This window comes from Scyliorhinus canicula, chromosome 18, assembly GCF_902713615.1.
Source record: "Scyliorhinus canicula chromosome 18, sScyCan1.1, whole genome shotgun sequence".
Lineage (NCBI taxonomy): Eukaryota > Metazoa > Chordata > Chondrichthyes > Carcharhiniformes > Scyliorhinidae > Scyliorhinus > Scyliorhinus canicula.
In genome coordinates this window covers 32120924-32134809 of record NC_052163.1, presented here as the reverse complement: position 1 = coordinate 32134809, position 13886 = coordinate 32120924, and the positions used below count along the sequence as shown (strand labels likewise).

The 13886-nt window shown below is 43.6% G+C and overlaps 1 protein-coding gene across 7 annotated transcripts in view; it reads left to right on the top strand.

The window, feature by feature from the left end:
* Positions 1 to 13886, top strand: part of rbfox3a (RNA binding fox-1 homolog 3a) — a 1730437-nt gene that overhangs the window by 510870 nt on the left and 1205681 nt on the right. For all 7 annotated transcript variants that reach the window (XM_038776720.1, XM_038776727.1, XM_038776722.1 and 4 more), the window contains one exon: positions 9205 to 9251. The gene's annotated coding sequence lies outside the window, so the exon portion shown is untranslated. The remainder of the gene's footprint in view (positions 1 to 9204; positions 9252 to 13886) is intronic.

Below are 13886 nucleotides of genomic sequence, written 5' to 3'. Positions count from 1 at the left end.
CAATGGGTAAATGAAGGTAGGAATTAGTTGAGGGGTTCCCCTTGTGGGGAAAGAGGGGCATACATCAGCACAGATTGGCACTGTCAACCTGGCGTTGTGAACCGGGGGCAGTACCAGGGGCCGGCCCTCTGGGGAGCCAAATTAGGTGGGGGAGGGTGCTTCTATTATATGTGCTTGGGAGGGGGAAAAGCGGCAAGGCCTTTGTAGGGGGGTAACTTCGCAGTGACAGTGCAGTGGCCATTATGGGTGGTAACTTGCAGGCAGAGGGGTGAAAGGGATCAGGCAGTGAAGGGGGGGGGGGGGGGGGGCGTGGTGAGTGTCGGCTATCCTGCCCCGGTGATTGTTGACCTTGGGTGGGGGTTGGGGCAGGGGGGGTGCATAGAGACCCTGATACCGTTGTGGTTGTGGAGGGGTGTTGCTGGGTGAAGTTTGAACTCTCTGCTGATCAGGGCATCCCAATCTCCATGGAGCCGGCCTTGCCAGCTCTATCAGGCCCCGCCCCGCCAAACCGGCAGCGTAAACCACACCTGCTCACTTTATTTTGTCAGAGAGTCTCAAGATCTGGTCTGGTAAATCGGTAGTGCATCTGGAGCGATACACGTCGGTTTTCAGTCAGAGCCTGACACTGGCAAATTGTGGGAAAATTCCGCCCAACAATTACCTTAAAGTTCACCAGAACTGATCGTTAGAAAATGGGCATTCTACAACGTATCATGGCATTTATTATTAAAACATTTTCATTGCACCTTGGAGTGTACCATGGCTTACACAACTTGCCCGTTCCTCGCTGCATGCACTGTGATGAGAATATGAAGAAAGAATGGACTGGAAAAATCGGCTGTTCACGGCAGCGGGAATTTCCGGTCCCATGCCGGCGCACAGGTTTCCCGGCGACGTCAATGGGAAATCTCACTGACAACGGCGTAACTGCTAGATACCGCTGGTGGGCCGCCTCTGCTGCCAAAAGGCACGCGGCGGGGTGGTCAGTAAATCCCGCCCAATATTTAGTACACCAGGGAAAATTTTTCGAAGGATGAAGATTCAGGGATTATTTAAACCCTTCTATGGAAGTAGCGACTTGAATGCACGCGAAATAATGTCTGCAAACACAAGTGTACAGATGACAAACTAAAGATGTCAAGTTGTGGGATGCGGCAATTATGCGCATGTGTTTGAACAGTTTGTTAATGTTGCAGTATTAATTGAAATCGGTCACCGTCAATAAAAAGAGGCACACCAGGTTTATCAGGAGTGCTTTAACCAGTTAAAAAATTGTAAAAATTTGCTTCAAGTGCAAAGGCGTCTTTATTTTGCGCTGTGGGTAAGGAAGATCAAAGTGGTAATATTACTTCTTCAAATTACTCACAATTTAATGGAATAAAATAATAGCCCGAGCCCACATTTTCTGAATGTTTGTTTCTTACGAGTACAGAAGCACTTGAGTCAGACCTCCATCTCTGATCGATCAGTCTGGTGGTACCTGATCCCAGAGAAGTGTTCTTATCAGCTGGGAAATCAAAACCCCAGTAGCATGGAACACTGTCATCACATGGCACTCGGCTTATTAACTGAAGCAAGAAGCCATACTGCAATGTTCTTTACTGCAGTATTATTTTAGAGAAAAATAGCTAAGTGAATGAAGTATGACAGCACGATGACAGATAAGAGATAATGAAAAAGTGTGGAACATCTAGTCTATTTCTCTGGTGAGAAAGACTTCAAACTTTTCCACTGTTTCCTGTCTCTATTTTGTTTATGCCACAAATAAGTTAGATTCATGAGTTAGTATATTGTCCTTTCTGAGTTTATTAGTTTTTGAGACATAAACTGGGCAGTAAGCAAAATGCACTGTCCCTCTCGCTCGCTGCTTCATTCTTGGAACTTAAACAGGGCAGTTTCGTCTGACTTTTTACCTTTTATTGCTAGACATACATCCCTCCTATTTTTTGCACAAATTGGGAAATTGTGCATGAGGTTTGAGGAATGTGCTGCATTGCCAGAGTAATTATTATGGCCATATTCATCATGTAATGTGCAGTGCGGTTAAACCATGATTATCTGTCATATTAAAGGAGATTCCCTTGGGAGGATAATAGAGGTTGGTGGATAATCACGCATCCACATGATGGGCGTGATTTAATGGGACAAGTTCTAAGCGCTGCAGTGAGTGAAGTTTCCCGTGAGCTCCACGATGGACCTGTGGGCGAGCTCCTGACCGCTATCAGACAGCACAAGTCATTTCATCGGGCCCTGGCGAGTTCTTTGCTGGGCAAGCCCATTATTGTCATTGCTGGGGAGCTGCGCTCGCTGACCAAACCGGCTCCACAGAGATCGAGCCGCCATTTTGATAGGGTTCCTGATCTCTAGATGAGCTTGTGCGTCCCTCATACACCACCCGCCCATCCATGGGCAATGTCACCCGCCCCCTCCCCCCCATACACTCACACATACACGGGCACTACCCTACAACCCCTCAAGTGTGGACACCCCACTGTGGGGTCACTGAGGTCCCCCCAATTCAGACCAACCCACACTCTGTTTCGGGCACCCACCCTTTCCAACACCCCCACCCTTCACCCCCTCTCATCCCAACTTTCACGGGCTTTGCTCCCCTCAGGCCCTGACCCATGACAGTGCCACCCTTGCACCTGTGCACTCCTGCAAGCCTGGCAGTGCCACCTGGCACTTTGGCAGTGTTTAAATGGCAGCACCAAGGTGCCAACTGGGCAGTGCCAGGGTGGCCGGGTGTCAGGGGAGAGCCAGAGTGCAACCCTGCCTTGTCCCTGACCACCCAAGGGCCGCCAATGGCCTGGGACACCCTCCAAGTGCTGTTCTGCCTGGTCCTCGTTTGTGTGGAACTAATCGTCGTTCATGAGTCGGTTCGATCCCAGGAGGCCGGTGGATACGGCGGCCATCTTGTTAATGAAGGTTGGCCTTTAAGTAATAATTAGTGGGTTCTCACCGTGCCCAGGTGAGTTCCGGAATACACCATCGGGAGTGAACCGGTTCAATCGCAAACCGACTGCCGCCTGGCAAGCGTCAGGCTTTAGGTCGCTCCTGCGATTGAACCGACTCGCATGGATTCTCGCCAGGCGCGACGAGGCCGTTAAATCACACCTATTATTATGTATTACTGATTGCCATGCCCCTTTCCATCCACCACTCTCCAGAAACATACACAAACCGGATCTGTACCGTCTAATCAAATGATTTTACACTTCACCTTCCATGGGACCCCACAGTTGGAGCTCGTTAGGAATGCTTCCCAGTGCCAATTGTGCATTTCAAAATGCATAGGTGTGTGTGAAAGACGTCACTTGGCCTTGCTTGTGGCCCCTTTTCTGATCATGCTCATCAAGGTGAGGGTGTTAGTGCTCGGGAATGGAACCCTTCTTATTTCAAGCGCACTTCTCGATCAACTAAAGCACATGTGCAGAATAAAGTCCATGACACTAAGGCCCAACTTGTACCCAAACAAGGCAGATCAGCATCCTCTGACAACACACCATATCTTCTTCAAGTAAAGTAAGCATTTCATGCCACATTAGGATAGTATTGCATTGCTTTGCATGCACACTCAGAGCTGTAGTGGAGTTATTACAACCAGCAAACAGAATAGATTTTCATCCCATTAGGTTGGTCTTGATCTGAACCCATGTCCTTATGTCACCTTGCTACCCTGCTCTCTTTGCCCTATTTTAAACATATCTGTATTATTCTTGCCTTGGAAACACTCATTGCTCTTTCACAACATACTCTACTGCTTCTCATTGTGGACATTGTCACTATAGTTTTTTGGAATTAATTTTCAGTCAAAGGGAGTCCGCCCAAACAAAGGGCCTGCCCTCTGAATGAAAGGGAATCCACCCTCCTTCCCTTGCCCAAACAATCTTTTCCTTTCCTCACTCTCTCCTGCCTTCCCATTTTCCACTTTCTTCTTACCTTTTGCCTCCCTCCTCCTCCTCTTCCTTTTTCTCAACCCTTCCTCTTCCTCTCCCAACCCCTTTCCCTACCCCTCACAGAAGGCCAGAAGGAGACTATGTGGCAGCACCGCTCTGTCCGGTTTACTGCACTGGTGTCAAGCGCTGGAGAAATGTGTCTGCTTTTTATGGTGCTAATCCCGTTCCAGCATTATCCAGTCACTCTTTGATTCTTTTCCACCCCGACCTCCAAGCCTCAACTGTCGACTGACCTCTAATGTCCCCTGACAGGCCCTCGACAAGCACACAGGCCTCTAACCTGGCTTGATTTAGGAGTCCACATAATAACAACATTGAAAGTTGAATAGCGTCTTAAAATTAAAACGCCTATGCAACAATCAAGAGCTAATACACTAAAATAACAAAAAGGGTGTTCAGTAGAATTTCAGGTTTGTTTTTATTTAGTGTGTGGATAATGATCATTTCTCATTTCTCGGTCTGACTGTATCAGCGACTCAAACGTTAAACTTCAGCACTTTATTTTTCAACAGATTTGTTGCTCTTATCTATTGCATTTTTATCCAGTGATCATGCAGCTGGTTCATATCAGAGATGTGTTCAGAAGAGGGTAATTGTAGAGAAGCAATTTTAATGGAAACGGTACATGGTCCCTTATTTTTTAAACGTGCTAATGCTTAACAATGTTTTATGGCGATCCTCTGTAGGTCTTTGCTGACAGATGTTGAACTGACACCCTTGCAGAGTGCATACACTATCTAGAATTTGATTGCCACATTGCTGTCGTTTTTAGTGCTCATGAGAAGATTTGGCTGGAATTATTTTGAAAAGCAAGACACTGCTCTCTGCTGGTCTGTCCACTGAACTACACTGTGACAATCAGTGCTTGCTGACGGATGTGCTCAGGAAGAATCTTCCTCAACTGACGTTAGCTGCACACTTGAATGGGTTAAAAGCCAGCATGGTCCTATGAAGCAGACCCTCACTTCATAAATCTTACATTATTCTATATTAACGTGAAATAATGCTGGGGGATGTTTCAGTGGGGTGACTTCTTTATCTTCAAAGAGGTTTCATTTTCAGTGCCGTGGTACAAACACTCTATTTCTCCAGTGAATTTTGCCACCCTTTGTGGAACGCTTGCAGGTATCTGCGATTTCCCACTCTAATAACGGGCTGGATCTTAAATCTGCTTCAGTAGAGCTGATGAGTGGAGGACATGCAACAAAGGTAGCAAGGAAAAGAGAAGGGCAAAATGCTTCCAAATTGTTTGGCATAGGAAATGAAAAGGGCTGGATGAAAAAAAGAAAAAGCAAAAAAGAAAAAATGAATGCCTCGGAAAGACAAAAATATTAAATGGGGAGAAAACACTGAATTTGAAGGTGTCACATAATTGTAAACATTGTACCACGGCACAAATAAAATCTAAACGAGGAATAACCTCTCCCCCTTTTCCTCCCTCAATTGCCCCAAATTCTACAGGGGAGAGAGGGCTTACTGAAGTATTTGAAAAGGACCCAAAAGATGAAGCAGGTCCCTGGTCAAGTGTGAGAGAGAGAGAGCTGTTGCTAGACTATGTCAGGTGTGTGGTGATATGCATCACTGTAAATACACAAGGGGTTAATGTAAATACACTATGACTAAATAAACACTAGAGGGAGCAGCATAGACATCATGACATGCAGACATACAGCTAATGAACACATAGAATAGGACACGACCAATGGGCAGTTAAGACACCCAGAGGTGACACTACCACAAAGGGGCATTACGCAACCCCTATTTAAGGACAGGGCACACATGCTCTGTCTCTTTCCACAGGCGACACATAGAGAGTAGGGCAGGAGCAGATTGAAGCATCACACCAACCACATGGCTTAGAGCAGACTGGTTAGTTAGACTGAGTTACTATAGCAAGATTAGTAGGAGAGTCAAACTCACAGAGAACTGTACTAATGGATCAATAAATCACATTGAACTTACTTCAAAGTCTGGAGTATCCTTTGGTCAAAGCTGCATCGAGTTGCAGCCTGTGTTATCCCAGAGTACATAACACAACATGGTACCAGTAGTGCCTGTTGAATCTATATAGCTCAACTCAGCAAGATCTGTGACAACCAGCAACAGCACCCAGGCAAGGTGATCGAGATTCCGGTTCCTCAGCAGCTCAGGTACCACGAAAATCTCAGTGCCAACTGGTGTGCATTCAAGTAGAGATTTGAGATTTACATGGTAGCATCCGACCAAGATGGCATGGCCGATGCTGAGAAGATAGATCTTCTACTCTCCATTGCGGGTGAAAGTGCAACAGAAATCTTTAACTCCTTCAAGTACTCCAAAGGGCAGGACAAGAGAGACATCCAGACAGTCCTGGACAGGTTTCAAAACTACTGCGAGGTGAACGCAACAGAAATTGGTAAAACTGGCGCTTATACTCACCACGAGGCAAAGGTAGGCTTGCAACAGAAGCAAATTACACCTTTGATTGGCAGCCATCGTGCGCAAGGAGCCGCACATGCGCAGTTCCTGAGAAGACGCTAAGCGGCGGTTGCGAAAAGAGCGCACAGTGCAGGAAAAGTGATCTGCGTATGTACAATACATTCCTACGCTCTATGTCACAGGCGTCATGATGTCAGAGGCCCCGGATCACACCCACGTAAAGGGGAAATGTCCAAAAATAGTGAAATACAAATTTAAAGCCAGAAAACACAATTCTTTCACCTGGGACTACAGCACAATGCCTGAACTTCGACCAGTAGCTGAACGTAACCTCCGCAGAACCCTACAACAAGCAGTTAGCACCGCCCTAAGAGATGATTTAATCCTTGAAGACTACGACTCAGATGATGATTTCATCATTGGACGTGGTGACCTCAGTACCAAATCCGAACCGCAACAAGATGTGTTGTACATTGAAGCATCTGACACAGTCATGGACGAGGTCTTTGGATTTGAGGATCCTCAGCCCAGCATAGACAACATCCCGACCCATGAGTACAGGATTCTGCTGCAGCCTGACGCCAAGAGACAGAGAGTGGTACAAGCCCACAGAGAGTGGCCAGACGCCAAGAGAGTGGTCCACGCACCACGACGGGTCCCCGACATGCTTTGTCTCTTTCCACAGGTGCCACGTGGAGAGTAGGACAGGGGCAGATCAGAAGCATCACACCCACCACGTGGCTTAGAGCAGACTGGTTAGTTGGACTGAGTTACTGTAGCAAGATTAGCAGGAGAGTCGAACACATAGGGAACTGTGCTAATGGTTCAATAAATCACATTGAACTTACTTCAAAGTCTGGAGTGTCTTTTGGTCAAAGCTGCATCGAGTTGTGTTATCCCAGAGTACATAACACAACAAGGTGGATCACAGGCACTTCAAACTGAGTCCCAGAATAACAAATGTGGAGTTCCAATAAACTGCAAAGACAAGTTACATTCACGGCACTAGCTGCAGAGAAAGTCTTTAAATTGAGATCACATCTTATATTGTTTAGTTGAGCGTTTATTATCTATCAGAATTAAGGTGACAAATTCAGCATTGCTGCCATTATGATATAACATTTCTTTCTTTTTTGTAATAGTAACATCATTATGTCCAAAGATGTGCAGGTTAGGTTTATTGACCATACTAAATTGGCCCTTCGATGTGTAAGTTATGTGGGGTTACAGGGATAGGGAGGGAGTTAAGGGCCTTGGTAGTTGCTCTTTCGGAAGGCTGTTGCAGACTAGATGGGCCAAATGGCCTCCTTCTGCATTGTAGGGATTCTATAGATTAGCAAAAATAAAAGACACCTGGTCAAAGATATCCCATTTGGAACAAGTCAAATCAATTCAATTGTAGCTTCTTTCAATTTTATTCACTAATCAGGACTAATTCTGCTTTTCATTTCTAGGATCACTCCATTTTAATTCGCACTTGGATCAGAACGAGATTCTCTATTTTTGCAAATCAGATTCACTCCTTTGCTGTTTTTCTACTCAAAGCTCAATCCTACTCTACTTCTCAAATCTTGACGTACTCCACTTTATAATTCAGACTCATTCCAATTCTTTGATCCAGACTCGCTCTGTTTGTTGACCTAAGAATGTACTGATATAGTTACAAATCCCAAATAACCTTGCAGCTGACAAGACCTACAACAAGCTCTCCGGCTGCATATCCAACTGTTCTGGCCACTGTCACAATATTTAGCTCTGGGGTTTGATCCAACAAATGCTCAGCACTTCGAAACAAGACTTTAGAAGTGCGTTACCGTTATCAAACTGCTTATTATGGGGAGCCAAACTTTGTGAAACGTCCTCCTTTATACTATTTCACTTCAGATTTATAACTGGTCTTGAATCAAAAGTTATACACTAATTCTTCCATTACTGTGAAGAGATCACAAAGCTGTAAGATTGACAATGTAACACAACCTTCAAGACTTGCTCTGCATCCCTAATCCAGGTTTACCTGGTTTGGACTCAATTCGTTTTGTTTCTTTAGTATAGATTTTCCCTCCTCCTACAAACAGCTTTTTCTATTGCTGACTCATTCTGCCTTTCTAATCAAAACAATTCCTAATCATACTCCACCTCAATGTATTGGATTAATTGAGTAAAGGAACAAGAAGCATTTTGGATACCTTGTTTAACGAGACAGATTGCATATAGATTTTGTTTTGTCAAGAAAGCTGTCTTGGATTCCCATATTCCTTTACAAATATTTTTTCCATAACATGGAAATGCTTAAAAAATTGGTGAAATTCACAGAAAATGTGAATGTCCCCTGCTCAGAGATTTCAGAGCTTACCTGACAATCATTGCAAAAGTGGATTTGTATGACAGTAGTGTTCGGAACAGATGAACTGACAGCAGCCCATTAATGACAACATATGCCTGGAATAGACACAAAACACAGAGAGGAAAATGAAAATGTCGCCAATCATTTTAGTACTATTGGGATGTTACCTTTTAATTTAGCGATTGTGAGATTTGGGGGATATGTTTTCATTGGGAAGGGGGTCTGGGAAGCAATCTCTTGACACATCACACGCTAATCATTATTATCATTTAACTGAGGTTAGAAAATGTATTTGTCTTGCAAACGTTATTATAATTGTAGTAAATTAGATACATGTGTAATTGTAGCCTCTGTAATGGACTGTAATTACATTTTAGCATACAGAAGTGTTCTTTTTCACACTGCTATAAGCAAAGGTTTTTTTTCCTTAGGAGGATGTTTATGCGTAGGCAGCCTTCTCACTGATGTGCTTCTGATTTGTAGGACTGTAGACAGAGTGGAACCAGAGTGTGGACAAAGACAATCCTGCTGTGAGTATGCTAATACTAAATATTTACATGGGAAATCTGTCTCTCGCAGTGTGAATGTGGAGTTTTCCGGGCAGTGTGTTGGAATGTTATTGGGAACTTGCCAGTGATGGTTAACAATGTGGCTATTAAACAGTATAGTTCTTTTTAAAAAGAAAATCTATGTTCTATCCTGAGGCACAAACAATGTTGTTGTGTTTGAAACAGTATGTTCTGGTTAATTTGCATTCAGGGAAATCACTGTCAGCCTTTATTGCAAAAGAGCAGCATTTTGATTTATTATTTTGTTCAAAAGCAAATCTTATTCATGACTTGGGGTTATGAAAGAATAATAGAGTAAATATTTTGGAGAGGGATAGTGTTAATTCGCTAATATACATCTTTGTCAGAGATGAGCTACTTAATCTATTTTTACCCGTTTCTATGGAAACGAGATTTTATTTACAGTATTTGCTGCTGCTGTTTGACATTGTCATTCTGACGGAGAATAAAGTAGATTGTTCTTGTAGGGAGTTGACTGATAATGGAATGAACATATCAAAGGCAGGACAATACTTGACCAAGTTCATGAGGCTAACCTCTGCTATACCTCAGATTTTCATTTACTCTGTATGAATCTCCTTTTGCTTATTGAAATTCTATTCATATCTATTGCACCATGGGCTTAACTCTTTCTCTCTGAATCCAGATGAATTTATTTCCCCTCTATTATTTCTCATCCAATGGATTTGATATTGAATAGGTTCAGATGGAGAGGGCTTAAGCCAGAAATAGAGGTGGAGATGAATTCAAATCGATTACGGATAAGAAGCTAGAGATAAGTTCTGATGGAATAGGATTGGAAGAAATGGATTTCTCTCAGTTAGAACTAATATGTGCAATGGTAGGAATTTCTGCGTTTGGTAACTCATTCAGAATTATGAAAGAAGTTATGAGGAGGGAAAGGTCTGAAGAGAAGAGGTCCTTCATTTTTTTCTAATTTATCATCATTTTTGAAATATAATTTTGGTCAAGTTTGAGAAGTCAATGATTGTTTTTTAGGTAAAATTTTTAAATTGCTCAGATTTGGTTGCCTAATCTTAGTCGCATGTCGCACATTAACTATATTGATGCTGTACTTGCAACTCCTCACCAACACTAACTAGTATTTTAGCAATAATAAATATAATGCACAATAAAACTGAAAAGTATGTCTGATATTCTGTTATGAATCATATAGTTGTAACCCGAAAATATAATGAGGGCCTCACACTTTCAAAATATTGCGCTAAAGTTACTTTCAGTTTTCACTTTTTTCCAGTCAGTTACAGTTCTTTGTCTCTTCAGTTCTGCATCTAAATTTCTTACCACTTTGGTTTCAACAAAAAAGCATCGCAATAAGATGTCTTTTTTTTTATCACGTTTAATAAAATATTCATTGTCATCTGGGTCAAGGGTATAATATGTTAAGGGGTTTAGGTGAAATTTACAAGCCACTCAACCTTTACTCTTGAGGTTAATACTGTAAATCAAAGCCTTCATTGTGTTACAACCTTGAAATAGTCTCTGAAGAACTTAAGGAGATCAAGATTGAATAAAATCATTCAACCATGTGCATTTAAAGATTGTGTTCTCGACATGTATTCTGTGTAGAAAGTGTCCATTGCTTTTTCTATAATGCCAACACTACTTCCTATTCTTTCTTGATCGGGGATGCACCCATTTCTTCATTGTGGTTTTATTTAACGGGGGTCTGTTAAGTTCTGGAAGGCAGGATTGGAGAGGGCTACCCTGGGGAGAGAATGGGATGCTTGTGAATTCTGTGGACCGCGGTTCTACCCCAGAGTGTTACTCGTGGAGGCCCATTTGAAATTTTTTAAAAAGTCACATATGAATTCTATTCAGGATTGTCATGTTATTGAGTACTTTTTTTTAGTTTGGTAAGCAATTACTTGAAAGGTAGAAATTCTTTCTTTCTTCTTTGAATGTTGGGTGAGTTTCTGTGTCTGACTGCACCAGGTTGTAATGTTAGCAAGAAGAAATGGATTCAATTGGCGGATTTTTGTTGCAGTATTGTCAGGGAATAATTTTGAAGAATAGCTGAAATTGTATACAGCTATTCTATTTGGCCCTTGATCCAAATTTCAGCTTCAAATGTTTATACTGAGAGTCTTATCATTTGTGAAAACTTGACACTTAATCATATTGAACATCTAGTTAAAAGATAGTCTGAAAACATGTGTAATAGAATCATAAAATATATTTCTCGGTTTCAGGGGACAGTCAGGAAATAGGATCTTCTCAGTAAATTCAATACTTTATCTCACAAGCTAACATATTAACCAGATATTTGTTCTTAATACCTGATGGACTTGATAACAGCATACAATGCAATAATGTGAATCTCTGTTTGAAAGGTCATTTTAGTTTTACTCTTCCAGTGAAAAATCTCTTGATGTTACAAATCTGTATATAAAATATCCATTGGTTGAGAAGTAACATTTCTGATAAAATACTGAATTATCATCAACCTGCTGTTTAATTATATGACAAATCTATTGGGTTTCGCATGTGGATGGACATTATTATTTCATTCATCTAGAAATATCTTCAAGTTCCACCCACCACAGCCCTCACCCAAACCATTACTTCCTTGAATTTCTGGGGTTTTCATCCTCTGATTCAATCCTCAAACTATAATTGAATAAGAAATTCCTGCTTTGCATTTTACACTCCTTTATCTGTCTTATATGGATCTAAAAGGTCATCTCCCCCAGCCAATCATTTCATTTTAAAGAGTTCATGATGCATCATTCAAATTGGTGGCACTATGGGAACAGCTTTGTGGTTTTTCTCCACGCAATCCCCAGAACTTAGAATGCCTCCTGTGTATAAAGTGAGTACTCATGTAGAGACAATACTCGAAAGGTGGTGTCTGACCATCACTTTGTACCATTTGATCCCAGCTTCCTTTGACTTGTATTCTATTATTTTGGTTGTATAGCTGAACAATGTATTGGCTTTGTTGATTGCTGTTCAGAACTGGCGAGATGTGTGGAGTCTGTTGAGAATCCTAATTCTCTTTGGGCTTTATCCTTGACTATTTCAACATCACTCATGGAGTACATGTTTGCTTATTTTTCTTCTTAAGCGGAGCCCTTATTTTACCCCCCCCCCCCCCCCCCCCCCCCCCCCTCCCCCCCAACCAAGAAGATATAAGCAGCTTTAGGTTTAAATCTGCTTATATCTTTTCAAAAAAAGAGCAGAAGGAAATGGTGGCATACTTGTAGAGAACAGACAAGGATGTGCAATGCATTTGTCAGGCAATTGTGGCTGCCCAGGCTACCTAGGCAGCTCAGTGTTAGGCAAATGCCCGTGATCTCCTGTAACATTTAAACAGGAACCAAAGAGTGTATTTTAGTAGTGTGGGGAGAATATAAATCCGTGTTATTTAATTGTCTACGATTTGAGTTCCTCTTCATAGCTATTCAAATTTGTGTGCTGCTGGAATATGTTGAAACCTAAAAATGAATGCCTAATTGCTAGATAGGGAGTAAGGATAAGGAGCTTTCAAGAACATGGCTGAATAGTTGAGAAAAGTACAAGAGGCCATTTATTGCAGTGTGGATGAGCAATTTGAAGAAATATGAATAGACAGTTTGTAAGAACATTAATGGACAGTTGAGAATATACAACCAGATGGTTTTTTGATTACTGGTTCGCACAATTTTTCCATAGATCAGGGGTGGAATTCTCCCACCCCCCACAGGGTCGGAGAAGTGCCCGGGGCAGGCGTGAATCCCGCCCCCGCCGTGGCCGGAACTCTCCGCCACCCGGGAATCGGCGAGAGCGGGAATCGTGCCGTGCTGATTGGCGTGCCCCCCGCGCCGATCGGCGTGCCCCCCGCGGCGATTTTGCGGCCCGCGATGGGCCGAAGTCCCGCCGCTGACAGGCCAATCCCGCCGAAGTGGTTTCAACCACCTCTGGTGGCGGTGGGATTGGTGGCGCGAGTGGGCCCCCGAGGTCCCGGGTGGGGCGCGGGTCGATCGGACCCCAAGGGGTGCCCCCATGGTGGCCTGGCCCACGATCAGGGCCCACCGATCAGCGGGCGGGCCGGTGCCGTGGGGGCACTCTTTTTCTTCCGCCGCCGCCACGGCCTCCACCATGGCGGAGGCGGAAGAGACCCCCCCTACCGTGGCCGCTGACGTACCGGCGCTTGTGTGAACCAGCGAAGGCCTTTCGGCCAGCCCTGATGCCGGGCGGCGGGCGTCAAAGGCCATTGACGCCAGTTTTGGCGCCAGTCGCCGTGGCGCCAACCACTCCGGCGCGGGCCTAGCCCCTAAAGGTGCAGAGAATTCCGCACATTTGGGGAGGCCCGACGCCGGAGTGGTTGGCGCCACTCCGCTACGCCGGGACCCCCCGCCCCGCTGGGTAGGGGAGAAGTCTGCCACAGAAAGCAACAATGATCCTTTGTGGTATTATACAACCATTTAGACTCTGGTTCATCTCAACATCCCTGCAAATAGAATGTTTGCATTTTCTCCATCTAACTTCAGTTTAACATCATGGTTTTGAATAGGGTATATTGAAACTAAACATATATTTCTTTTTAAAAAAATTTTAAATTAGCGTGGCCAAACCACCTACCCTGCACATCCT